The sequence below is a fragment of the Cervus canadensis genome, chromosome 28 (assembly GCF_019320065.1).
Source record: "Cervus canadensis isolate Bull #8, Minnesota chromosome 28, ASM1932006v1, whole genome shotgun sequence".
Classification (NCBI taxonomy): Eukaryota; Metazoa; Chordata; class Mammalia; order Artiodactyla; family Cervidae; genus Cervus; species Cervus canadensis.
Genome location: NC_057413.1, coordinates 34,737,417 through 34,764,584, shown reverse-complemented (window position 1 = coordinate 34,764,584; position 27,168 = coordinate 34,737,417). Strand labels below are relative to the sequence as shown.

The following is a 27,168-nucleotide window of genomic DNA, read 5'->3' as shown; positions in this document are numbered from 1 at the left end:
GTTTCATTTTCAATTTCTTTTATCAGTGTCTTACAGTTTCCGGATGCTTTTTACCTCCTTTTAAAAAATTTTTTTTATTTTATTTATGTTTGGTTGTGCTGGGTCTTGGTTGCTGCAAGGGCTTTCTCTAGTTGTGGAGAGCAGGGGCTGCTCTGGTTCCCCTGTGTGAGCTTCTCACAGCACTGACCTCTCTTGTTGCAGAGCGTGGGCTCTGTAGTGCCAGGGCTTCCGTAGGTGTGGCTCCAGGGTGCGAGAAAGTGAAAGTCAAAGTCGCTCATTCCTGTCCTACTCTGCGACCCCATGGACTATACAGTCCAGGGAATTTTCCAGGGCAGAATCCTGGAGTGGGTAGCTGTTCCCTTCTCCAGGGGATCTTCCCAACCCAGGGATTGAACCCACATCTCTTATGTCCCCTGCATAGGCAGGCAGATTCTTTACCACTGCGCTACCAACAGCTATGTCCTAAAAGGTCTCATTAACAAAATCACATCAATATCTGTGACATTCAGAGAGACACGATATATTTATTATAAAATATGGACATGATGTGTCCTTGCTCTTGCTTTCTTAGGAGGAGTGGGTAAGGGAGAGTCTTCAGCTCGGACAGGATCAAGCGTGTCAGCAGTTGGGGAAGGAAAAGGAACCACTCTTTTCATCAACGTTGCTCTGGAGCTCTGTGGGGTATTTCCCCCTCCCTGAGTGACAATTGTATTGATGCATGAAGTAAATAAGAAAATACTCTCTATGTGTGCATTTTTGATGATTTTTTATGCTTTCCACTTGCCAGTTATGTGCTGGGGGCCCCGGGGGCAGGACCTGAACCATTCATTAGAAACGATAAGCTGAGACCACCTGTAGTGTTTTTTCTGCTGCTCAAAGGGATTGTCTTTCGTGAAAACCCAAGCCCAACTCATTGAAGCCACGGTACTAGACATTTGGCTTCCAAAATGGTTTAAAACTCCCGTTTCCAAGTCCCATCTTAAAAAAGACTTGAGTTCAGGAAGGCTTTTGGTAGGGGGAAAATACCCATTAGAGCTGGAAAATCTTACTGTTTCCTTTACTGGTTTCTCTTTCTCTATTTTTTTAAACGTCTGGAAACTGCATTCTGTAGGTCTGGGAGGAAAAGTTAATCTCTGTTTCACTTCTTTGCAGTTCCCAGAGAGGGTAATTTGCTTTCAAGCTGCAGAAAAATAGCTGAGGGAACTATTGGAGAAGTTTCTCTCACCACTTTGAACACAGAAATCTTTTGTGGGTGAGTAAGTGCAGTGCCCTTGGGAGAATTTCCAGGAATTTATGACTGCTGGATTTATCTACTCCAGGGAAGATGCAGTCATCCCCATTTTGGAGAACTCTATGACTAGACTGAGGCAAGTTTCCCTTTGCATATAGGGAAACTTAGGAGAAAGTGGGGTGGGGTGGGCTAGAGGGAAACTCATGAATATTGTGAATGAAATTTGTGTCATTCACAGAAAATTTGAGGCCTGTCATCCTCTGTGCTCAGCTCCAAAGTGTAAAGTGACACAGAGGCCTATCTTCAAGGAGCTCAGAGATGAATGGGTGAGACATTTCATGTGATGCTTGGGTTGAGTGGGTCTCAGGGGAGATCTCAGCTGAGTCCTGAACGGGGGTCCTAGACTGAGAGAGGTGGGGGAAAGGGCTTTCACCTTGTGGATAGCCCTCCGCCCGCACATGAGGCAGGCCGGGGCCTCTGAATGGCTCGGGATGACCACAGGGAGGAGAGAGGTGAGGCTGCAGAGAGGGGCAGCCCTGGAGCCCCGAAGCCCCTGCTCTGCTGGCTGAGGAACCAGACGCTTCCACAGCAACACGGGGGTCCTGACTGAGGAGGGGGGCTTTCCAAAGGGGCTTATTTCTGTAGACTTAATATTTTATCTTCCAAAATTTAAAAATTCTCATCGGAGAAACTGTGGAGGTGGGAAAGGAGTCAAGAGAAAATACAAATCAGCTCTAATTTCACCACACAGAGATCACCATTGCTAGTATTTTGGTATACATGGTGTAGAAGTTTTTGCATGTTTGTGATCATTTATATATAAAACTACATTTTTCTTTTTTCATTAATACTAATTCCTGGGTATTTTATTGCTTTCTATTCTTTTTTATGAATAACATGTGAAATGGGACTTGCCTGGTAGTTCAGTGGTTAGGATTCTGCACTTTCACTCCTGCGGACCTGGGTTTGATCCCTGTTTGGGCAGCTAAGGTCTCTCAAGCTGTGGGGTGTGGCCTTAATAAATAAATACATTAATTAATTAATTTTTAAAATGTGAAATTATTTTAGATTTAGTGAAGGCTTTGCAAGAGTTCCTGTATGTCCTTCACTGAGCTGTCCCTATTTGCATTTTACCTTCTAACTCTCATCTCTGTCAGATGTCTTTAGTTCCTTCCCTCACATTTCCCCTGAGATTTCTAAAGTGACTGGTAACTAAACTGAAACACTGACCTATAGTCCTGTGAGACTCAACTGCACCTGGCCAGAGCTCTGCTGCGGTCACTGGCTGGGCCTGGGGAAGCGGGATTCCGGCGGAAGCAGCCCTGGGGGCCCCGCGGTCTGGCCTGGCAGAAGCAACTCTGCGCACGGCTTCCAGGGGAGTGCTCACTCGCTAAGATGTTGATTAGTAATATGCTCAAGCTTCTCCTTATAGTTTAGAAAAGCAATAAAACAGAGTTTCTGCATGATCTTGACCAGTTTAAACCCAGAGTCTGATCCAACATTTACTGGCATTGCTCAAAGTCAATACAGAATGATTTATGATCGGTTCTAAAGTCCTGGAGTAAATCACTCTGTCCTCACTGATCATCTAAGGAAAGCATTAAGTTCTGGCAAAAGTCATCACTCACGATGGAAACAGCTATCCCCAAGCCCAGTCCTGGACTCTGTACCTTCACCATCCAATGTGAGCTCTTCCTTTGAAAAACGCTCTTAGTAATTTTTTGTTCTCTCTTAGGACCATTTTCATGGTGTGTGTGTGTGTGTGTGTGTGTTGTGTCTATGTGTATTTCTTATCCTCTTCATTTTTACACAGTGCCCAGAACAGTACCCAGTTATTACATGATAAATAATTTTTTTTCATTTAAATTTATTATTTTTACACCCTGTCCCTTGGAGAAGTCATGGAGGCTCACAGCTTCTACAAATATATTTTAGTACTACATTTCAGTATGTAAATTCTGAGATCTCCAGCTGCTTCCTAACTGGTTCTACATTAATAATCTAATTCATAGTTTAGATCCAGTAACTAGGTCTAGTAATCTACTTTGTAATTTGCACATTACTAAAAGAATTACACTGGGAAACCCCTCTCTTCCTCTCTTCCTGTGATGGGCTGAGCTGCACCCCTCCATACTCAGAAGTTGAAGTCCTAACCCCTAGTGCCTGAGACTATGACTGGAGATTGGGTTCTTGAAGAGGTGAATGAGGTAAAATGGGGTCACCCGGGTGGGCTCATGACTAGGTGCCCCAGTAAGAGGAGGAGATTAGGATGCAGACAAGTGCAGAGGGGAGACGGATTTCTGCAAGCTGCTGAGAGAGACCTCAGGGGAACCAGTGCAAGTGACACCTTGATCTTGGCCTTCTTGCCTCAGAGCTGTGAGGGACCACCTTTATTAAGCCGCTCAGCCTGCGGTCCTCCTGGGGCAGCCAAGCAGAGTACACTTGCTTCACCCAGGCTCTGAGCTGGCTCTCCCAGGGCACCTCCGCGTTTCCGCCGCCTGCTAACCCCCTCTAGGCGCACATGCCTGAGGCCCCTCTTCCAACTCGCGGCCCCTCTGATCACCACTAAATGTGTGCTGTGCATTTGTTCTCCCTGGCACCGGCGCTGCTGTTGTTCCAGTCCAGCTCAGAGTTGAGCCTTACTTAACAGTCTGCACGCGCCACTCTTCACACACAGATCTCCACCTCCGCTTTCTTTTTTGACACGCGCCCAAATGTTGCCGGGGTGCATCTCGCCCTGAACTATCACCGTCAGACCACACTTTAGCTCACATCACTGCCTCTGCAGCTGCGCCCTTTCTCCCGTTCTCTGAGGCTGCTCATCTGTGGCTCGGGACGTGTAAGCCCACGTCTTCTTGCTCACTTCTCATTTGACCTCTACTTCTGACTTTGGTGTGTGCCCTTAACATGCCTGGTCTCAACCTCGTTCTGATCTATCTTTCTGCTCTTTTTCTACACCAGCTATAGTGTAGAGCGGGAATCTCCAATCTTTTTGGCACAAGGGACCGGTTTCATGGAAGACAACTTTTCCACAGACCAGGGGAGTGGAAATGGTTTTGGGATGATTTACATGCATTACATTTATTGCGCACTTTATTTCTAACCTAAGCCACCATTGATTTGACAGGAGGTATCAGTTTACGGTAGGCTGGGTACCCCTGGTTTAGAATATTAAATTAATTTTGACTACCCCCTGGTGCTTCTAACAAATGAGGTGCTTCTCCTTGTAGCCTACTACAGATACAGGTGGCAAACACTGACAATTCACATAGGGTCACGTTAGAAGTTTTGGTTAAGCCTCAGTCTTTTATTACCTTTGAATCTTTGGGAAAGTGGTATAACATTTTTCCGGTCTCAACTCTAAAGTGAAGTTTGTTGTTCAGTTGCTAACTCATGTCTGACTCTTTGCAATTTATCCTTTGCAAGAAGAAAAGCCTGAAGATAAAGACAGATGAAGCCAAAAGTAAAACTTCTATTTGGGAGAACAGTTCAGCTAATGGACATTATAAAGCCCATAGATAAATGGATTTCCCTTAAATGTTTGGATGTCACATAAGATAAACCCACTGCACTTTGCTGCAATATTGCCAAGTTTAATATATTAAAGGATAAATTGACTAGTTTGATCTCCTTGAAGTCCAAGGGATGCTCAAGAGTCTTCTCCAACACCACAGTTCAAAAGTTCTTTAGCACTCAGTTTTCTTTATAGTCCAACTCTCACATCCATACATGACTACTGGAAAAACCATAGCTTAGAGTGTACAGACCTTTTTCAGTAATGTCTCTGCTTTTTAATATGCTGTCTAGGTTTGTCCTAGCTTTTCTTCCAAGGAGTAAGCATCTTTTAATTTCATGGCTGCAGTCACCATCTGCAGTGATTTTGGAGCCCCAAGAAAAAAAAGTCTGTCACTGTTTCCATTGTTGCCCCATCCATTTGCCATGAAGTGATAATATGTAGCTAAATGAGCAAAAGCAGACTCAAAAGAGTTTATATAGTGTGACTATATTTATATATATATACATAACATATATAAATATACATATATAAACACACATTGTACATATATAAATAAACTTTAGACATTTATACATTTCCATTAAAAACACATGGAGGCAGAGGTGGCCAAGATGATGGAGTAAGAAGACCCTGAGCTCACCTTCTTCCATGGACACATCAAAATCGCAGCTACTTCCAGAGCAACTACCTATGGAATGACTAAAGACTAGCAGAAAAAATTTTCCACAAATAAAAACTATAAAGAAGGAATCACAATGAGATAGGTAGAAGGGATGGAGATTTGGTCTAATCAAGACTGACACCTCCAGGGACGTGATGTACAAATGGGAGGAATTTGACAATTGTAAGAGGTTCTCCCCAAGGAGTAAGAGGCCCAAACCCTCCATTAGGCTCCCCAGCACAAAGACCCTAATTGAGGCGATGTGCTCACAGAATACTTGCCTTTAAAAACCAACAGGACTTATGTTGGAGAACCAGAGGGCTATAGGAAGTAGAGCCTCTGCTCTTAAAGTGTTAGTTGCTCAGTTGTGTCCGACTCTCCAGGCAAGAATACTGGAGTGGGTCTGCTCTTTAAAGGGCATGTCCAAAATCTGACATGCTCTCAGTCCCAGCACAGAGGCAGTGGTGTGAAAGGAGCCTTCTCAGATGCACTTGCTGATCTTGGAGAGCCTTCTGGAGAGGCAGGAGGCAGCTGGGACTCCTCTTGGGGGCAGAGTTGCTGGTGGCAGCTATTTTGGGAGCTTGATCTACTGAAACAGCACTGGCCCTGTCAAATGCCATTTTGGAATGTTCCCTCCAGCCTAATAGCACCAGGGACCTGGCTCTGCCCACCAGCAGGCCAGCACCAGCCCCAAGCTCCCGCTGAGCTGTGAAGACAGCTGAATAGAGACCAGTCCCATCCTCTGGAGGGCACCAACACCCCACCCTCCAGGACAGCACAAGACATGGTCTCACAACTCACTGGGCCAGAGGCCAGCCCCACTCACCAGCTCTCTCACGTAGTTGGCCCTGCTACAACAGGGCCCAGTAGGGGCACCCACAGAACGGATAGTTCTGGTGACCAGAGGGAAGTATGCTGCTGGGCCCCTATACAATGCCACTGTATGACGTCTCCTATGAGGCCAAAATTGAAAAATGTAACCAAGCCACCTAATACAGTAAACACAGAGAATTAGGCAAAGTGAGAAGACAGATGAATAGGCTTCAAACAAAGAAAAAAGACATAACTTCAGTAAAAGAGTTAAATGAAGTGGAGATAAGCAAGTTACCCATAATGAGTTTAAAGTAATGATTATAAAGACGCTCACTGAACTTGGGAGAATAATAGATGAACACACCAATAACTGTATTAAAGAATTAGAAATCATAAAGAAGAACAAAACAGAGCTGAAGAATATAGTAACTGAAAGAAAAAATAACCAGAAGGAATCAGCAGTAGATTTGATGATAGAGAGGAATGGTTTGATGATCTGGAAGATAGAGCAGTGGAAATCATGCAAGAATAGAAAAGAAAAAACAATTTTTTTAAAAAAGAGGACAGTTTAAGAGACTTTTGCAACAACATCAGGTATATTAACATTCACATTATAGGCTCCTCAGAAGGAAAAGAAAGAAAGAGAGAGCAAGGGGAAGATCACTTATTTGAAGAAATAATAGCTGAAAATGCCCTAACTTGGGAAAGGAAACAACATTCAGGTCCAGGAAGCATAGAGATTCCCAAGTAAGACAAACTCAAAGAGATCCACACCAAGACACATTATAATTAAAAGGGCAAAAATTAAAGAGAAAAACCTTAAATGCATCAAGAGAAAAGACCAGTTACATACAGGAGAACTCCCATAAGACTGTAAGCTGACTTTTCAGCAGAAACTTTGCAGCCAGAGGGAGTGGCATGATATAGTCAAAGAAATGAAAGGAAAAAATGTACAACCAATAATACTCTTCCCAGCATACTCTGATAGTTTTATCTGATACTCTATACTCTGATAGTCCTATCACTTAGATTTTAAGGAGAAATGAAGAGTTTCCCAAAAAAGCAAAAGTCAAAAGAGTTCAGGACTATTAAACTAGCTTTACTAGACTAGTTAATGGGACTTCTCTAAGTGGAAAAGAAAAGAAAAATGGAAAAGAACTATAAATAAAGAAGTTATGAAAGGAAAAATATCATTGATAATGAAAAACATCCAATAAAGGTAGTAGATTAACAAAATATTAAGCTAGTAGAAAGGTTAAAAGACAAAAGTAGTAAAATCATCTATATCCATATCATATCCATATCCATCTATATCAGTAAGTGCTTAAAGGATGCACAAAATAAAATATGTAAAAAATGATGTCAGAGACATTAAATGTGAGGTGAGAAGTAAAAATGTAGGATTAGAATGCATTTGAGATAAACTACTTAAAATAATCACATGTATGTATAACTTGTCTTGGTAACCAAAAACCAAAAAGCTTATCAAATAAATACACAAGCAAAAAAGAAAAAGGAATCCAAATATAACACTCGTCAGTAAATCACAAGGGAACACAGCAAAAGAGGAAGAAAGAAACAAAAAAGAACCACAGAACAACCTGAAAACAATTAAAAAAACAGCAATAAGCACATACCTATCAATATTCACTTTAAATGTAAATGGACCAATCCTTCAACTGAAAGATATTGAGTGGCTGAATGGATAAAAACCCAAGACCAACACATTTCCTGCCTACAAGAGACGCACTTCAGACCTAGAAACACACAGAGACTGAAAAGTGAGGAGATGGAAAAAGGATATTCCATGAAAATGGGAATGAAAAGAAAGCAGGGGTGGCAATATCTATATCACAGAAAACAGACTCTGAAACAAAGACTGTAACAAGAGAAATAGAAGGACATTACATAATGATAAAGGGATTGACCCAATAAGAGTTTGTAGCAGTTGTAACTGTTTTGTACCTCACAAAAGGACCTAAATACATAAAGAAAATATTAACAAACAATGACAATAATTGTAGAGAATTTTAACACCCTGCTTACATAGATGGACAGATCATCCAGACAGAAAATCAGTAAGGAAACACTGGCCTTAAATGCCACTAGACAAGTCCCTAGAATCGGACACACCTAGATTTGTAAATGTCACCTACCAATACCAAAAAGAAAAGTTTGACAAATTACATAACCTACAGTTTGACAAATTACATAACCTTCATCAATTCAGAGCAAGCAGAGATTAAAGATATTCTCAGACACATAAGGCTCCAGACTTCCTTCTTGGGAAGATCCTTTAAAATGCCCTCCAGCAAAACAAAGAAGTGAAACATGAGAGGAAAATATAGGATTCAGAAAACAGAGGAGGCAAACTAGGTCAGCAGAGTTGGAAAGAATGAAGTGAGTAGTTAGCAGAAACAAGACCAAACAAAAACATGAAAACTGCCAACTCTGGAGGAAGATGTACAGAAAGCAGACAAGATAGGCTGTATGGTGTGAATGACTACCTGGACACGAAATATGAAATTATAGTTAAACCAAATTCAAAGAGGACATCAATGAATTTGAAGAAGAAACTCACAAGGGGATTTTAAGCAAGAGTCAGAATAAGCAAGAAGCTGGAGGCATTAGATTTTGGTGAAAAAAACTTAATGATTATTTTCCCAAACAGCAGAATATACATTCTTTTCAAGTACACATAGAACATTCTCTAGGATAGACTGCATGCTAGGTCACAAAATAAGTCTCAAGAAATTTAAGAAGACTGATATTGTATCAAGCATCTTTTCTGAACACAACAGCATTATATTAGATCTCAATTAAAGAAGAAAATTGGGAAAAAAAAAAGACAAAGACGTGGAGGCTAGACAACATGCTACTAAACAACCAATGAGTCACTAAAAAAAAAAAAAATCAAAGTGGAAATCAAAAAATACCTGGAGAAAAATGAAAATGGAAATGCAATGATCCAAAAACTATGGAACACAGAAAAAGCAGTTCTAAGAGCAAAGTTTGCTCTTAGTGTAAACTAAGAACAAATAGTGATAGAAGTCTACCTCTGGAAACAAGAAAAATTTTCAAATAAAAAGTCTACCTTTATACCTTAAGGAACAAACAAAACCCAGGGTTAGTAAAAGGAAAGAAATAATAAAGATCAGAGCAGAAATAAATGAAATAGAGACTAAACCCCAGCAGAATAGAACAATGAGCTGTGAACTTGCTCTTTGAAAAGATAAACAAATTGACAAACACTGAACCACACTCAACAAGAAAGAAAGAGAGAGGGCCCAAATAAATAAAATCAGAAATGAAAAAGAAGAAAATACAACTGACACCACAGAAATACAAAGAAAGGATCTCAAATAATACTACAAACAATGAAATGCCAATAAAATTGAAAACCTAGAAGAAATGGATAAATTCCTAGAAAAGTGACATCTCCTAAGACTGAATCAAGAAGAAATAGAAAATATGACAGATTACCAGTGCTGAAATTGAATCAGCAATCAAAAAACACCCAACAAACAAAAGCCCAGGACTAGCTCGCTTCATGAGTTCTACCAAACATTTAAAGAGTTGACACATATACTTCTCAAACTATTCCAAAAATTGAAGAGGAGTGCTTCCAAACTCATTCTAAGAGGACAACATTACCCTGAACCAAAAGCAGACTAAGACATCACAGAAAAAGAAAATGACAGGCCAACATCACTAATGAATATAAATGCAAAAATCCTCAACAGAATGTTAGCAGATGAATTCAACAATACATTAAAAGGATCATACACTGTAATCAACTGGGATTAATTGCAGGGATGCAAGGATGGTTCAACATCGGCAATTCAATCAACATAGTATATCACATTAAGAAACTGAATAATAAAAACCACATGATCATCTCAATAGATGTAAAAAAAGCTTTAACATCCATTCATGATTAAGAGTTCTCAAAAAAGGGTATACAGGGAACATACCTCAATATAAGAAAGGCCATATGGCAAACCTACAACCAGCCTTATACTCAATGGTGAAAAGCTGGAACCATTTCCTCTAAGATCAGAATAAGTCAAGGATGCCCACTCTTGTCACTTTTATTCAACATCATAGTGTGAGTCCTAAATCTCTCTTCTGCCAAAGGAAATAACCAGCATTATGAAAGACCAGTTATATATTTGATTGATGGCATACTATGGTTAGAATTACCAATCTTAACTTTGTTCTTAATGAACTGACCAGTTTTAGGGAAATAAAAAGAAAGTGTATGGAAACAATAAAAGAAAATACAAGTTTTCCAGACACTAACAGAAAGACTGTTTCTCTCCTTGCTTTACATCTCTTCTGGGTGGCAATTTTTATTTGCTGGAATCCTGGTGCTCATCCTAATGTGAACAGGTCCACAGGCACTTGGACTCCTCATTTAAAAATTCATCAATTCCTTCCCACAAATGTGCCATGTATTCTTTGATTCCCCAACACACCCCAAAACAAAACCATCCTCTCCAACACCCAGATTAAATAACCTGTAAGAAAGAATAGAACGGTGGCCCCAAATTTTTGGTGGAAAGATCTAATCCTGCCCAAATTGTACAACTTGAATTCAATCATAAGGAAAATTGGGCAAGCTACAGTGTCACTGGCCAGTCCTCCTCACAAGTTCCAAGGACACAAAGGACAAGGCTCAGGAGCTGCCCAAAGTAAAGGAGACAGAGGAAGCAGGACAGCTGTACGGAATGTGGGATGCTGGATGCAGAAGGCGGACGGCAGCGGGACCATGTCTTTAGGGTCAGTTGATGAAGGCTGATAGGTAGTTTTTGGTGCTGGTTTGTACTTTTTAATAAGCCTGAATTATTTCAAAGTGAAAAGCTCAAAATGTAAATATCAGGTAAGATATATATCAATTTGCAGACTGGCACTCAGTACCGGCAGAATGACAAGACCTAAGAGCTGCGCAGGAAAGGGAGCGGCTGTGGGGAAGCTGGCACCTGCCGTTGTTGGGGAGGTGGCCCCGGGGGCAGAGCCGGACCAGACCCGAGAGGCGTGGACTCTTACCCTGGGAGCAGAGTTTTAGCAGTGACAAAACTGGGCCTTCCTGCACGGCAGTGGATGTCTCTTCATTCTCCTCTCCTTCCAAATTATGAGAAGCATTTTCTTCTTTTAAACAGTAAACATTGTCATGTTATTTAGCTATTCTCATTTGTGTAAGATAACCATCAAGTCCGAACTCATACATTGCTATGGAAATTAAAGATAATGTACAGAAAGTATTAAAATAATGTTCAGAAAGTGCATTTTATCATAAAATACAGGAATGGTAAAAAACACCACCAAACAAATTAGAATCATCTGGACTCTGTGCCCTCTGCCCAGCTTCCCTGTCCTGTTCTCCCATCTGTCATCAGGCACTGCCCACTCTGCTTCACACGAATGAATCCATTCCTGGGATTGGAATCAGAAGGCCTGGGTTCTTGTCCTGGTCTCATACTGTTGATACCAACCAGGATTCTTGGCCTTCCAAAATCAATAGAAATTGACCAGATGCCGGACAAGAAATTCAGGCAAGCCTTTATTGGGGCCTCTGCTGCAGCAGTGGGTAGTGAGAACAGACAGGTTCCCTTGCCTGTTTACTGCCTCGGGTGGGGGGAGCAAGCTGGTTCTTTACATGGGGTGAGGGTAGGGGTATGTCCAGGTGGGGCTGGAGGAGGGGCTTAGGTGGTTTGCCCGCCCCTTTGGTGGTGTTGGGTGCAGGGGGCTTGCACGGTGCCCAGCTTTTGCTTGGGTCTCTTCAAAAGTGGTAGTTGGGTTTTCTGGTCTCTTTGCATCTTTTGTTCTGAATTTGCCCCAACTGCACACGCACACAGTTATTTTTCACCCTTTACAGTTTCTTTGTATTTTGTTGTTCAGACAGGTTTGTCCAGATGCAAGCACGGCAGCAAAGTGCCCAGGTCCCAGCCTGTCCCACTGTGACTGTGACCGTTCTCTGGGGCTGGGTCCCTGTGTGCTGGGTTTGGGGACTGGGCAGTAGATGGGCCCCTGTCCCCTGTGTGTGAGTTACTGTGTATCTAATGGTTTGATTTCAATCCTCCTTCCAATACAAGTAAAGAGGCTGTTGGTTTCTTGATAAGTTGACAATAAATAAGCACATTTCTCAAACAGAGGTATTAGTTTTCTGAGTAAATCTCAGTTTAAACTTGTCATCTTCCCTCCTAGCACAGTTCTGGTCTTACCTTTAGAAACAACAGTCCTCATCTGCAAGCAGAGATGCAAAATTGGATGTCTTCCAACTGCCTGTGGGTAGTTGGGGATGACCACAGGGAAGAGGAAGAAGAGGCTGAAGAGGGAGGCGCAGCCCAGGAATGTGAAGCCCTTTCTCTCCTGTGCTGAGAAATCAGAGGCAGCAGCACCTGCTGGGACCCTTAATGGCTGCTCTCTGCCTCAACTTGTACAAGGTACTGATCTGTGTTAAAGCACCTCAATTAAAAGGATTTCCCTCTTATCAAAGGGGACAGGGAGGGAGGGTCATCAGTTATCTTTGCCATCCTACTATTATATCATTGTTGGTGAGAGTAGCTGAATTTGGAAGAGAAAGTAGTTGGTTTCAGACATGTGGAGTGGGTAACCTTTCCCTTCTCCAGGGATCTTCCCAACCCAGGGATCGAACCCAGGTCTCCCACATTGCAGGTGGATTCTTTACCAGCTGAGCCACAAGGGAAGCCCAAGAACACTGGAGTGGGTAGCCTATCCCTTCTCCAGCAGAGCTTCCCAACCCAGGAATTGAACCCGGGTCTCCTGCATTGTAGGTGGATTCTTTACCAACTGAGCTATCAGGGAGGCCCTTGTGATGTTTTAGGGTTTCTTTTCTTCTTCTTTTTTAACCCCTTAAAGGTGTTTTTTTTTGTTTTTCCTTTTTTTTACAAGAGATAGAAATTATGTCTATCTATCTCAAGCGCAGGATAGCCGTTGTTAAGACCCCTTTTCTTCTGGGCTTCATTATCCTCTCCTTTTAAATTCTGCTGCCAGGGCTGAAACTTCTGTTGGCCCTGAGCTCAAATCATTGTCTAGTACGGTAGTCTTAAGAATGGGAGAACAGTCCTAGAAGTGTCATACCTGATGATTTGAAATGATCTCAGAATGAAGTGGCGAAAGCCTGTGAGTCAGAGTCTGATCTCTCTGTAAAGTCAAGAATGAGTAAAGAGTGCATCCTGATGCAATTCTGGTTCTGTTTACCTTTGCTGTCTCCATGGCAGCCACTCAAGATAGATATTTCAGAAGATACTCCCAGTTACTGGCAGGGATAGAACCTTCTATCACTAAGAAAGAACCTTCAGCCTCCACCCTTAGAGGTCTCAAGAGTCTTGCTTCCAAATCTGAACTGATTTCATTTCCAAATTTGAGATACCAAATATGCAACATTGCCTCATCTGGGCCTTTTATAACATCTTGAAGGGCAAAACAACAACAACAACAACAAAAACCCTTTAAATACGAATATCTGCTAAATAATTTAGTTACTTTGTAGTTTAGTTTTTTAAGCAGAATTACTTTTTAATATATATAAAAGTAGAATGTATGTATTCTACATATGTGTGTGTGTATGTGAAAAGTGAAAGTGTTAGTGGCTCAGTCATGTCTGACTCTGTTCAACCCCATAGACTGTAGCTCGCCAAGTTCCTCGGTCCATGGAATTCTCCAGGCAAGAATACATGAGTGGGTAGCCACTCCCTTCTCCAGGGGATCTTCTTGACCCAGGGATTGAACCTGGGTCTCCTGCATTGCAGGCAGATTCTTTACCGTCTGAGCCACCAGGGAAGCCCTGTGGGATCTAGTTTTCTGACTAGGGATCAAACCTGGGTCCCCTGCATTGGGAGCATGAAGTCTTAACTAGATCACCACTAGACTGCCAGGGAAATCCATATATGTGCATATGTATATATATATTTTTCATTCCAAGTTATTTAGCTCTTGAATTTTTAAGTATTCCACCTTAGTTCATCCTTGAATTATTAAGTTTTGCTTTTTCAGTGTTTTCTCAGAATTTCATTGATTTCAAGGTAGCTGTTGAGTTTTAAGTAGTATATTAAAAATTAGGGTGTCCAAAGAGATATGAAAATTGTTTCTTGGTTATCCATATATTAGTAAAAGGTAAAGAGAGAAAATTTCTTAGCGATGAATGTATTGTGTTTACTTCTCAAAGACTCAAGGTATTAAGTTTATTTCTCAAAGACTATTAAAACACATTTTTCTACTTTAATATTTTGTAAATCCATTAAGGTTAATGGATGTTCTAAACAACCTTGAGCCATTATGAAGAGTGCTTTTAAATCACATTGTTTATCTCCCATAGAATAAACACTTCAGAGACCCAGTACTTCTATCCCTAAGCCAATACATTTTGGAAATAACTCAGTCGTAAAAGTCCATTATCCTTAATTCCAATACAATAATTTCTGGAGTAGAAAGTAATAACTGACTTTTAGATAAAAAATTTTTTTAAATTTAAATTAATTTTACATTTCTAAATTTGTTGAAAACTGTTTTGAATCACTGTGAGAAGCACTTATCCTGACTAGCATATATCAAAAGTATTCCTGTAATCTAATTTATAATTAGACAAGATCTCTCAAACTCAGATACTGTAAAGAAGCCCTTAGGAGGAACAAAATTTTCGAGGATACTCAGAGTTGAGTATATACCATTTTGATGTCCTTGTTCTTGTTACAATAGTTTTTTATATGTGAATAGCTAAGTGTATTAGTCACTCAGTCCTGTCTGACTCTTTGCGACCCTAATGTCTATAGCCCACCAGGCTCCTCTGTCCATGGAATTATCTAGGCAAGAATAATGGAGTGGGTGGCCATTCCCTTCTCCAGGGGATCTTCCCGACCCAAGGATCAAACCTGCATCTCCTGCACTGGCAGGCAGATACTTTACCATCTGAGCCACCAGGAAAAACCATGTGAGTAGCTCACAAATCTCCCAAAACCTAAATACCTTTCCATGTTAAACACAGACAAAATTGAAAAGCTGATAAAATTCCAATTTTGCCTGAGACTACTCAGTTGTGTCTAGTTCTTTGTGACCCCATGGACTATAGCTGACCAGGCTCCTCTGTCCGTGGGATTTTCCAGGCAAGAACACTGGGGTAGGTTGCTATTTCCTCCTCCAGGGGATCTTCCCAACCCAGGGACTGAATCCAGTCTCCTGCATTGGCAGGCATATTCTTTACCACTGTGTCACCTGGGAAACCTAGAATTCCAATGAATAATAGTAATTTGATTTGCTAGATGTTGTTTTACTAAATTTAAAGAGCATATGTTGAGGTTAATGACAGAAATATTTAGTCACTTTTTTCAGTTCAGTTCAGTTCAGTCACTCATTCGTGTCCGACTCTTTGTGACCCCATGAACCACAGCATGCCAGGCCTCCCTGTCCATCACCAGTTCCTGGACTCTACTCAAACCCACGTCCATTGAGTTGGTGATGCCATCCAGCCATTTCATCCTCTGTTGTTCCCTTTTCTTCCTGTCTTCAATCTTTCCCAGCATCAAGGTCTTTTCAAATGAGTCAGCTCTTCACATCAGGTGGCCAAAGTATTGGAGTTTCAGCTTCAACATCAGTCCTTCCAATGAACATCCAGGACTGATCTCATCTAGGATGGAGGCTGGATCTCCTTGCACTTCAAGGGGCTCTCAAGAGTCTTCTCCAACACCACAGTTAAAGCATCAATCCTTCGGCGCTCAACTTTCTTTATAGTCCAACTCTCACATCCATACATGACCACTGGAAAAGCCATAGCCTTGGCTAGAAGGACCTTTGTTGACAAAGTAATGTCTCTTCTTTTTAATATGCTGTCTAGGTTGGTCATAACTTTTCTTTCAAGGAGCAAGCGTCTTAATTTCATGGCTGCAGTCACCATCTGCAGTGATTTTGGAGCCCCCAAAACTAATGTCTGTCACTGTTTCCACTCTTTCCCCATCTATTTGCCATGAAGTGATGGGACCGGATGCCATGATCTTAGTTTTCTGAAAGTTGAGATTTAAGCCAACTTTTTCACTCTCCTCTTTCACTTTCATCAAGAGGCTCTTTAGTTCTTCTTCGCTTTCTGCCATAAGGATGGTGTCATCTGCATATCTGAGGTTATTGATATTTCTCCTGGCAACCTTGATTCCAGCTTGTGCTTTCTTCCAGCCCAGCGCTTCTCATGATCTACTCTGCATAGAAGTTAAACAAGCAGGGTGACAATATACAGCCTTGATGTATTCCTTTCCTGATTTGGAACCAGTCTGTTGTTCCATGTCCAGTTCTATGTTGCTTTCTGACCTGCATACAGGTTTCTCAAGAGGCAGGTGAGGTGGTCTGGTATTCCCATATTTTGAAGAATTTCCCACAGTTTGTTGTGATACACACAGACAAAGGCTTTGGCATAGTCAATAAAGCAGAAATAGATGTTTTTCTGGAACTCTCTTGCTTTTTCGATGATCCAATGGATATTGGCAATTTGATCTCTGGTTCCTCTGCCTTATCTAAAACCAGCTCGAACATCTGGAAGTTCACAGTTCATGTACTGTTGAAGCCTGGCTTGGAGGATTTTGAGCATTACTTTACTAGTGTGTGAGATGAGTGCAATTGTGTGGTAGTTTGAGCATTCTTTGGCATTGCCTTTCTTTGGGATTGGAATGAAAACTGACCTTTTCCAGTCCTGTGGCCACTGCTGAGTTTTCCAAATTTGCTGGCATATTGAGTGCAGCACTTTCACAGCATCATCTTTCAGGATTTGAAACAGCTCAACTGGAATTCCATCACCTCCACTAGCTTTGTTCGTAGTGATGCTTCCTAAGGCCCAGTCGACTTCACACTCCAGGATGTCTGGCTTTAGGTGAGTGATCACACCTTCATGGTTTTCTGCATCATGAAGATCTTTTTTGTATAGTTCTTCTGTGTATTCTTGCCATGTCTTAATATCTTCTGCTTGTGTTAGGTCCATACCATTTCTGTCCTTTATTGTGCCCATCTTTGCATGAAATGTTCACTTCGTATCTCTAATTTTCTTGAAGAGATCTCTAGCCTTTCCCATTCTATTGTTTTCCTCTATTTGTTTGCATTGATCACTGAGGAAGGCTTTCTTATTTCTCCTTGCTATTCTTTGGAACTCTGCATTCAAATGGGTATATGTTTCCTTTTTTCCTTTGCCTTTAGGCGCTCTTCTTTTGACAGCTATTTGTAAGGCCTCCTCAGAGAACCATTTTGTCTTTTTGCATTTCTTTTTCATGGGGATGTTCTTGATCCCTGCCTCCTGTACAATGTCATGAATCTCCATCCATAGTTCTTCAGGCACTCTTTCTATTGTTACTTCCACTGAATAATCGTAAGGGATTTGATTTAGGTCATACCTGAATGGTTAGTGGTTTTCCCTACTTCCTTCAATTTAAGTCTGAATTTGGCAATAAGGAGTTCATGATCAGAGCCATAGTCAGCTCCCAGTCTTGTTTTTGCTGACTGTATAGAGCTTCTCCATGTTTGGCTGCAAAGAATATAATCAATCTGATTTCGGTGTTGACCATCTGGTGATGTCCATGTGTAGAGTCTTCTCTTGTGTTGTTGGAAGAGGGTGTTTGCTATGACCAGTGCATTCTCTTGCCAAAACTCTATTAGCCTTTGCCCTGCTTCATTCTGTACTCCAAGGCAATAAGTTTGCAATAAGTTTGCCTCCAGGTATTTCTTGACTTCCTACTTTTGCATTCCAGTCCCCTGTAATGAAAAGGACATCTTTTTTGGGTGTTAGTTCTAGAAGGTTGTAGATCTTCATAGAACTGTTCAACTTCAGCTTCTTCAGCATTACTGGTTGGGGCATAGACTTAGATTACTGTGATATTGAATGATTTGCCTTGGAAATGAACAGAGATCATTTTGTCATTTTTGAGATTGCATCCAAGTGCCACATTTCGGACTCTTTTGTTGACTATGATGGCTACTCCATTTCTTCTAAGGAATTCTTGCCCACAGTAGTAGATATAATGGTCATCTGAGTTAAATTCACCCATTCAAGTCCATTTTAGTTCGCTGATTCCTAAAGTGTCAATATTCACTCTTGCCATCTCCTGTTTGACCACTTCCAATTTGACTTGATTCATGGACCTAACATTCCAGGTTCCTACGCAATATTGCTCTAACAGCATTAGACTTTACTTCTATCACCAGTTACACCCACAACTGGATATTGTTTTTGCTTTGGCTCCATCTCTTCATTCTTTCTGCAGTTATTTCTCCACTGATCTCCAGTAACATATTGGGCACCTACCAACCTAGGGAGTTCATCTTTCAGTGTCCTATCTTTTTGCCTTTTCATACTGCTCATGGGGTTCTCAAGGCAAGGATACTGAAGTGGTTTGCCATTCCCTTCTCCAGTGGCCCACATTTTGTCAGAACTCTCCACCATGACCCGTCCGTCTTGGGTGGCCCTACACAGAATGGCTCATAGCTTCATTGAGTTAGACAAGGCTGTGGTTCATGTGATCAGTTTGGTTAGTTTTCTGTGACTGTGGTTTTCAGTCTGTCTGCCCTCTGATGGATAAGAAGAAGAGGCCTATGGAAGCTTCCTGACGGGAGGGACTGACTGAGGAGGAAACTGGGTCTTGTTCTGATGGGTGGGGCCATGCTCATTATATCTTTAATCCAATTTTCTGTTGATGGGCAGCATTGTGTTCCCTCCCTGTTGTTTGACCTGAGACCAAACTATGTTGGAGGTGATGAAGGTAATGGCGACCTCCTTCAGAAGGTCCCATGCACACACTGCTGCACTCAGTGCCCCCGGCCCTGCAGCAGGCCACCACTGACCCACGCCTCCGCCGGAGACTCCTGACACTCCCAGGCAAGTCTGGGTCAGTCTCTTGTGGGGTCACTGCTCCTTTCTCCTGCGTCCTGGTGCAGGATAGCACAGCGGATCATCATCTGAATCATCATCAATGTAGTTGGTTACTTATTGATTTTTTAAAAATGATTTTTTAAAATCATAACAATTTATTGAAGGACCAATGAAGTTAATTGTTCACTGCAAAATGCTGGAGAGCAAAATTTAGAAGTACCACAAAATTAACATCCTTCTTTATAGATTTATTTTCTTTTTATTTTTTTTTAATCGAAGTATAGTTGATTTACAACGTTGTGGTAGTTTTGGATGTACAGCAAAGCGATTCAATTATACACATACGTGTATATATTATTTCTCAGATTCTTTTCCCTTTTGAACTATTACAAAGTATTGAGTGGCATTCCCTGTTATATAGACTAGGACCTTGTTGGTTATCTATTTTATAGTTATGTTGCAGTTATGTTAATACCAAACTCCTAATTTGTCCTTCTCTCAATTCTGCTTTGATAGCCATAAGTTTATTATGTCATTGTTAGTTTACTTCTGCATACTGTGCGTATACTGCTGCAAATTGATCCATAAATCAGATCAATACTTCTACTTGCAACACTGATGGAGCACTGGCTGGAGGGATGGGGTGTGTTCTTTGAAATCACTAAGTGGAATTACTAATATAAACCCTGTGAAAACCCAAATGTCTCCCCAGAAATCTCTATTCCAACTGCTGTGAAATCTCCCTTTGTTCAGTGAACTAAAGTATCACTTACCTAATTTGGCACCAATGACTCCTCCTCATGTTTAAGTTTAATCTCTATCACGCTTTCCATAGTACTTGACTTTTCTACACTGACTTGTTTTCTTTTCTTATCAAACTAAAGCTTGCTGAATATTTTAAGAAGCTAAAGGCTTTTTCATAAGAATGTCTTACAATTGCAAATTATGACTGCAAGACAGAAGTTAGTTTTGTGTATATAACTGTTGGAATTCAGAACAATGACGATGCAGGATGATTACTGGAATTTTGACTTATCAACTGTTAATAATCTAAGAGCAGCTGGATGTGCTTACCGATACAGTCATCCTTCTGTATCCATGTAGGGCTGGTTCCAGGACTCCCAGTGAATGCCAAAGTCTGAGCATGCTCAAGTTCCTTGTATAAAATAGTGTGACATTTGTCTATAACATATGCAATCCTCCCATGTATTTTAAATCATCTCCAGATTACTTATAATACCTAATACAGTGTAAATATTATGTAAATATGTTACCAGCATGTGACAAATTTCGGCTTTGCACTTTGGAACTTTCTGGAAGTCTTCCTCCCCAATATTTCCCATTCTCAGTTGGTTGAGTCCAGGGATGCAGAACTGTGGGTATGGAGGGCTGGGCACATGGCAAGCCAAATCATCATTTCAGGTGATCACATGATACCAGTGGGACTGGTGTCACATGCAGTGGCCAAACTGAGGGCGTATTTGGAATAGCATAGGCTTCCTGTTGATGCAGGATACGCTTTTTAAAAACTCCTTTAAAGCTTGTCATAAAGAAGGAAGGAAAAAAATGGAAAGAAAAAATGGAAATTAAGGTTGGAATGAAAGGTTCCCAGAAATTCAGTTGTTTGAGAAACTGTGGGTTAGATCACGTAAATGAAATTGCTGTGAACATGATCATGTGCTCCACAAATGCCCATACCATGGTTATTAGGAAACAAGTATAATTGGAAAAGTCTGGAGTTAACATAACATAAAAAAATTCAGATCAACTCTACAGAGCAGATAGAAAATTCCCACAGTGAAGGTCATTAAACTAAATTTCCAGGGAAACAGCTGCTCCTATCACTCCCCTGGAAAAAAGGCAAAAGAACCTGATTCTTTCATCAATGTACTCTTAGGAAGACTGACCTTGGTTCTTGGGGTTGCTGTGTGGCCTGAGCATGTGGGGTGGGTCAGGCGAGCAGGCGGAGGTGGTGAACGTCCCTGTGGAAGAAGCTGGAGACTTTGATTTCGGGCCACTTTCTGGTGCCTTGTGGGGCAGGGAGGCCGGAAAAAGAGCAGTAGGTGAGAAGCCCATTCCGGGTCACAGAGTACACACACACTCCTTCTGGGGCATCAACCTGAAATATTAACCTCCTAAGGAAAAAACCATGTTTCCTGTAGATGGATGAAGTTTTTACCACATGGGCCCTTGACTGGCAGATTCTGTTTCAAAGAGAAGAAAATGCAGATGAGATTATCATATGTGTGTCAGGAAAGCCCGTTTCTTCTCTGTACTTAGGATAACCCTGAGCATTGCTCCCAAAGTGTTTAGATTAGTCAGAGTAAAGGCAGATTTTATTTTTACATTTCCATTTTCTGAAATGTTAAAATCATCTTCTAGCTGAGGATGCTAACTTTTGGATGTGGTTATCAGTCAGCCTGTCAAGTTGGAATAAAACCTTGGCACAACATCATGATCACATTTACACCTACTTCAGTTCCCAAAAATCAGCCAACAGAGAGAAAATATTTTGATCAGGAATTTGAATGGGAAAGCCAAAGTCTAGAGTGAAAACACACATCCTGTGAAGGATTACATCATAAAGCATATGAGAGCCCATCTGGAATCAGGGATAAATACAGAACAGTTCATGTCAGTTCAGCAGACGCTCTGGAATCTGCTGTGCGCCAGGAGCTGGTCGACTTGGCCTCGAGGAGCTCATGGTCTAATCATCCGTCTCCCATTAAAAATTCACATATTCAGAGGACTTTGGGCCCAAGGAACAAACATCCAAGGAACAATGGCTATTGCCAAGATCTAGCTGAATTCATGTAAAAGAACCAATTTACTTTAGAAGTTCCCACTTAGCAAGTTATATGGACAGTACATTGAAAATGCCATCAGTTATAGAGCATAAAACAAAATTGTGTCTAGGGGAGTTACCTTCCTTCAACTACATTCCTTTTAATACCAAAAGATGATGCTAATTAGACTGGTCTAGCTGAGTGATTCCACTCAGCTTAAATTTAAATAGAGAAAGAACAATAAGGGACATTCTACTAAATCATTAGGCCCCAAACTGGGTTGTATGATGACCTAATACAGGTATTTCTTATCAATTTTGGATGCTCTGATCTGGCATGAATAATCAGGACTGTGAGAAAATAAAAATTCTGCCAAAAATTATTTGACAGAGAGCAATCAAATGCCTAAAGTTATGGTCCATATGTACCATCCATAATGGTAAGTGGAACTCATAGATAGCAGTATTGAAGATACTTCCACGTGGCTAACTGACGTCAGATCTTTTTCTCTTTATTAGTCTCCTAGTTGCAATAAACAGCACCAAGAATGGACAGCTTTCCTGGATACTTTGTTCACAGTGAGTTCATGTCACACCCATGTCCCTCCACCCCCCAACACTTACCCAGGCAGATACACTCAAAGCTGAGGTGTTAGATAAGGTCCCACATATTTCCCATCCCAGGTTTCTTCCCTCTACCCTGGGCCCATATTAAGGATTCTATCCTTTGGCCCACACGATGCTACCCTAAGTGAGAGGGTCAGACCAGTAATCCACCTCCCCCTACGCTCCTGCAGATGTGTCCAGGTGCTGAGAGGGTCCAGGTAGGATGAGCTGCTTGGGGGCCTCAGGTGATCCCCCTCCCAGGTGAATTACACTGGCAAGGGGTGGGGTGAGGGTTGAGTCAAAGTCTGGTAACTCTCAGTGAAAAGGCCTCTGGATGTGGTCCCCTGAGTGGCTCAGAGACAAGGAGACAGGTAGGCAGGAGGAAGACCTGTGTTGTCAGGGTGAGCACCTGCTGCCGGGACCCAGGGATGGAAGACAGGGGACCCCAGGTGTGAATGGCTGTCTGCAGGAACCTCATCCCAAGCCTTCAGGAGTCTCTGCTCTGACGCCTCAGTCCCTCCTACCAGTCAGCCCTATCTTGGGTCTAAGAAGAGACAAGGGTATGGGAAGGATAGGAAGTGAGGATGAGGTGTGGTGTGGAGGCAGCAGGAAATAGGAGTGAAAATTACTCCCTAGATTTCCCAGGGGGTCCCACAAGGAGAATGACTGGGCTCTCCTGTTTCTTGGGCTGTCCCTGCTGTGTTTTCCTTTTAAATGTCCACTATACATATACCTACTGCTTGAAGAAGAATTTAAAGAGGAACGTTTGTGTACCTCTTAAATGTCCACTATACATATACCTACTGCTTGAAGAAGAATATTAATACCAAAGAGGGGCAGGGCCAAAGAATATTCAAACTATCCCCAAATTGGACTCATCTCACACCCTAGCAAAAGAATGCTCAAAATTCTCCAAGCCAGGCTTCAACAGTACCTGAACTGAGAACTTCCAGATGTTCAAGCTGAATTTAGAAAAGGCAGAGGAACCACAGATCAAATTGCCAACATCCATTGGATCACAGTAAAAGCAAGGGACTTTCAGAAAAACATTTACTTTTGCTTTATTGACTATGGCAAAGCCTTTGACTGTGTGGATCACAACAAACTGTGGAAAATTCTTCAAGAGATAGGAATACTAGACCACCTTACCTGCCTCCTGAGAAATCTCTATGCATGCCAAGAAGCAACAGCTAGAACTGGACATGGGACAATGGACTGGTTCCAAATTGGGAAAGGAGTATGTCAAGTATTGTCACTCTGTTTATTTAACTTCTATCAGTTCAGTTCAGTCATTCAGCCATGTCTGATTCTATGACCCAAGGACTGTAGGATGCCAGGCTTCCCTGTCCATTAACAACTCCTGGAGCTTGCTCAAACTCATGTCCAACAAGTTGGTGATGCCATCCAAACATCTTATCCTCTGTTGTCCCCTTCTCCTCCTGCCTTCAATCTTTCCCAGCATCAGGGTCTTTTCCAATGAGTCAGCTCTTTGCATCAGGTGGTCAAAGTATTGGAGCTTTAGCTTCAGTATCAGTCCTTCCAATGAATGTTCAGGAATGATTTCCTTTAGGATTGACTGGTTGGATCTCCATGCAGTCCAAGGGGCTCTCAAGAGTCTTCCTCAACACTACAGCTCAAAAGCATCAATTCTTTGGTGCTCAGCTTTCTTTACAGTCCAACTTTCACATCCATATGTGACTACTGGATCAACCACAGCTTTGACTAGACGGACCACTGTCAGCAAAGTAATGTCTCTTCTTTTTAATATGCTGTCTAGGTTGGTCATAGCTTTTCTTCTAAGGAGCAAGCATCTTTTAATTTCAAGGCTGCAGTCACCATCTGCAGAGATTTTGGAGCCCCCCAAAATAAAATCTCTCACTGTTTCTATCGTTTCCTCATCTATTTGCCGTGAAGTTATGGGACCAGATGCCATGATCTTAGTTTTCTGAATGTTGAGTTTTAAGTAAGCTTTTTCACTCTCCTCTTTCACTTTCATCAAGAGGCTCTTTAGTTCTTCTTCGCTTTCTGCCATAAGGGTGGTGTCATTTGCATATCTGAGGTTATTGATATTTCCCCCAGTAATCTTGATTCCAGCTTTTGCTTCATCCAGCCCAGCATTTCGCATGATGTACTCTGCATAGAAGTTAAACAAGCAGAGTGACAATATACAGCCTTGATGTACTCTTTTCCCGATTTGGAAACAGTCTATTGTTCCATGTCCAGTTCTAACTGTTGCTTCTTAACCTGTATACAGATTTCTTAGGAGGCAGGTCAGGTGGTCTGGTATTGTTATAGCCACGCTTTCCGGGAAACAGACTCACTCAGAAGGACAATGCAGATAGTGGAGTGCAGTTTATTACACCGGCGGGCCCAAGGCAGAGTCTCCTCTTAGCCAAGGACCCCGTCCCGCATTTGTGAAAATCTTTTATACCCCATGCGTACGTGTCTAAACCCACCACTTGCCCCATGTGTACGTGTCTTAACACACCACTTGCCCCATGTGTACGTGTCTAAACCCACCACTTGCCCCATGTGTACGTGTCTTAAACAGTCAATAGTCAATAAGCCCGCAGTTACATTCCAACCAGTTAATAATCCATAAGCCTGTGATTACATCTTGACAGATACGAAAAAAAGTTTATGACCTGTCCGGAGACAGGTGTGATTATGGTATGCTTCCTCTTAGGCAATGAGTAGCCTGGATGTGATCTTCAGGATTCCTCTGTCTGGAGGGGGTCTTATCCTTCCATTGTCGTCCTCACAGGCACTAAGCAGAGAGTTCAGAGTCCACTGGAGAGGCAGTCGAGCACAGCCAGCACGGACAGGCCTGAGATGGAGTTCAGGCCCTATGAATTCCTTCTTCATTCCCCCCTCTTGATGCTCTTAGTTTCCACAATGAGCATCACTCATTGAGATATATTGTACCTTAGCCCTCCTGTCACCCACATGAGAGAATGCTATCAGCCTCTGGGTTACAAAATCCACAAGACATTGTAGGAAGCAGGGCCCACAGAGCAGTATGATTAAGATTACTATAACAACAGTTACAATGGTTTTCCACCAGTCTCCTTTTACCCAGGAGAGAACTGAAGTCCAAAATGGAATATTTTCATTAGACATGGCTTTCACTTGATTTTTCATATCCTTCAAGGCAGTAGATACATTTCCAGACAGGTCAGGGATGTACACACAACATTCGACTTTAATTATGGCGCAAGTCCCTCCTTGGGCTGCTGTGAGTATGTCTAATGCCATCCTATTTTGAATTACTGCCTTCCTCATCTGAATTTGTTCTTCATTCAAAGCTTGAATGGCTTTTGTGCTGTCTAAGAGGGCCTGTTTAGTGAAATTAGTTAAGGCCTCTACCTTAACCATGATATCCGTTGTCCCTACAGAGGGTACAAACAAGGCAGCTAGATAGTCATACCATTGGAACACAGATCGTGTCCATCTTGCATGCAGATAAGGCAGGTTTACTGGAGGCTGGTGTAGGCCAGGCTTAATACTGCCATGGGCGAAAGCAAATCCTAATGTGCAACGCCCCACCCAGCCAACTGGTAACCATGGCCATAAGTTAAGCCCACAGAGCCACTGGGTCCCATTGGGGGCTACCCAGCGGATTCCAGGATTATATTTCCAGTTGGAACCGGGCCACTGAACAGACTGATTGGGGTGATAGGTAACTTCCAAGATTTGTTTACATTGTTCAGGGGGCAAATAACCCATATATTTTAATTCTTTTGGGTCTAGGGGGTGGTCTCCAAATACAAGTTTCTGTTCTTTTTGTTCCCAGCAAATAGTAGCAGGGGTAATCAACTGTCCTTTCTCAGGAGTCATCCAGAAATATTCATCCCAGACCTGGTAGTATTGCTCAAGGTACCGGGAGGCTTATCCCCCTTTTGTAAGAGAACCCTTCTCCTTCTTATTTTTCATATATGAGGTATAAGCCTTTGTTACTTCCATAAGGCTGGTGTTCATGTTAAATGTAACCCTATGTCCCTGGCCCATTGATGGCTTCTTCTTACACCAGGAGAGCAAAGAAAGGTTATGGTTGGTGAGAGAGAGAAAAGTTCCTTTCTGTTGCTCTAAGAAGGAACACAGTGGTATAAAGTCCCCATAACGGAGTGGCGATACCCACAAGGGGAGTCCGTCCATTACTGACAGGGGCATGGCCCCACATACCCAACAGTTGGAGGAGTTGTGGAAGTTCGCGTAAGAATGTGTCCACGAGATGAAGACGTTGTCCTGTGCAGGAACACTGGTCAGGTTCAGGATTGCGTTGAAGAGGCCAAGCAGCAGGAGTCGTTTACCCAGCTCCATCCTGTAGAGGGCTCGTCCGGGATCTCCTTCTCTTCTTCCTCTTCAGAATGATCTTGGTTCCCCGTGGGTCGGTGGGGTCCTTCTGGGTGGTCCACTTGGCGTCCTCCGGGTCAGCGTGGTATGCCTTCTTCGCTCTGGTGTGATGGATCAAGGGACAATACCTGCAACTTTAACTGCAGTAGGGGTAGTTAGAATAACATAAGGGCCCTTTCACCAAAGGGCTAGCAAACCATGTTTCTAGTCTTTGACCCATACTTGGTCACTAAGTGTAAACTCATGAATCTGTTCCCCAAGGGGGAACGGCACCCTTTCTTGTACAAACTTAGTTACCCGATTTATTACCTTACCCAGTTCCATCTGCTGTGAAATCCTATCC

The 27,168-nt window shown here is 42.1% G+C and overlaps 1 long non-coding RNA gene across 1 annotated transcript; it reads left to right on the top strand.

Annotated features, from left to right (window-relative positions):
* Positions 1 to 407: 407 nt before the first annotated feature.
* LOC122429780 lies at positions 408 to 11,830 on the top strand. Its single transcript, XR_006266135.1, has 3 exons — positions 408 to 1,252; positions 1,470 to 1,557; positions 11,622 to 11,830. It is a non-coding gene; the product is annotated as an uncharacterized LOC122429780 (long non-coding RNA).
* The last annotated feature ends 15,338 nt before the right edge of the window (positions 11,831 to 27,168 follow it).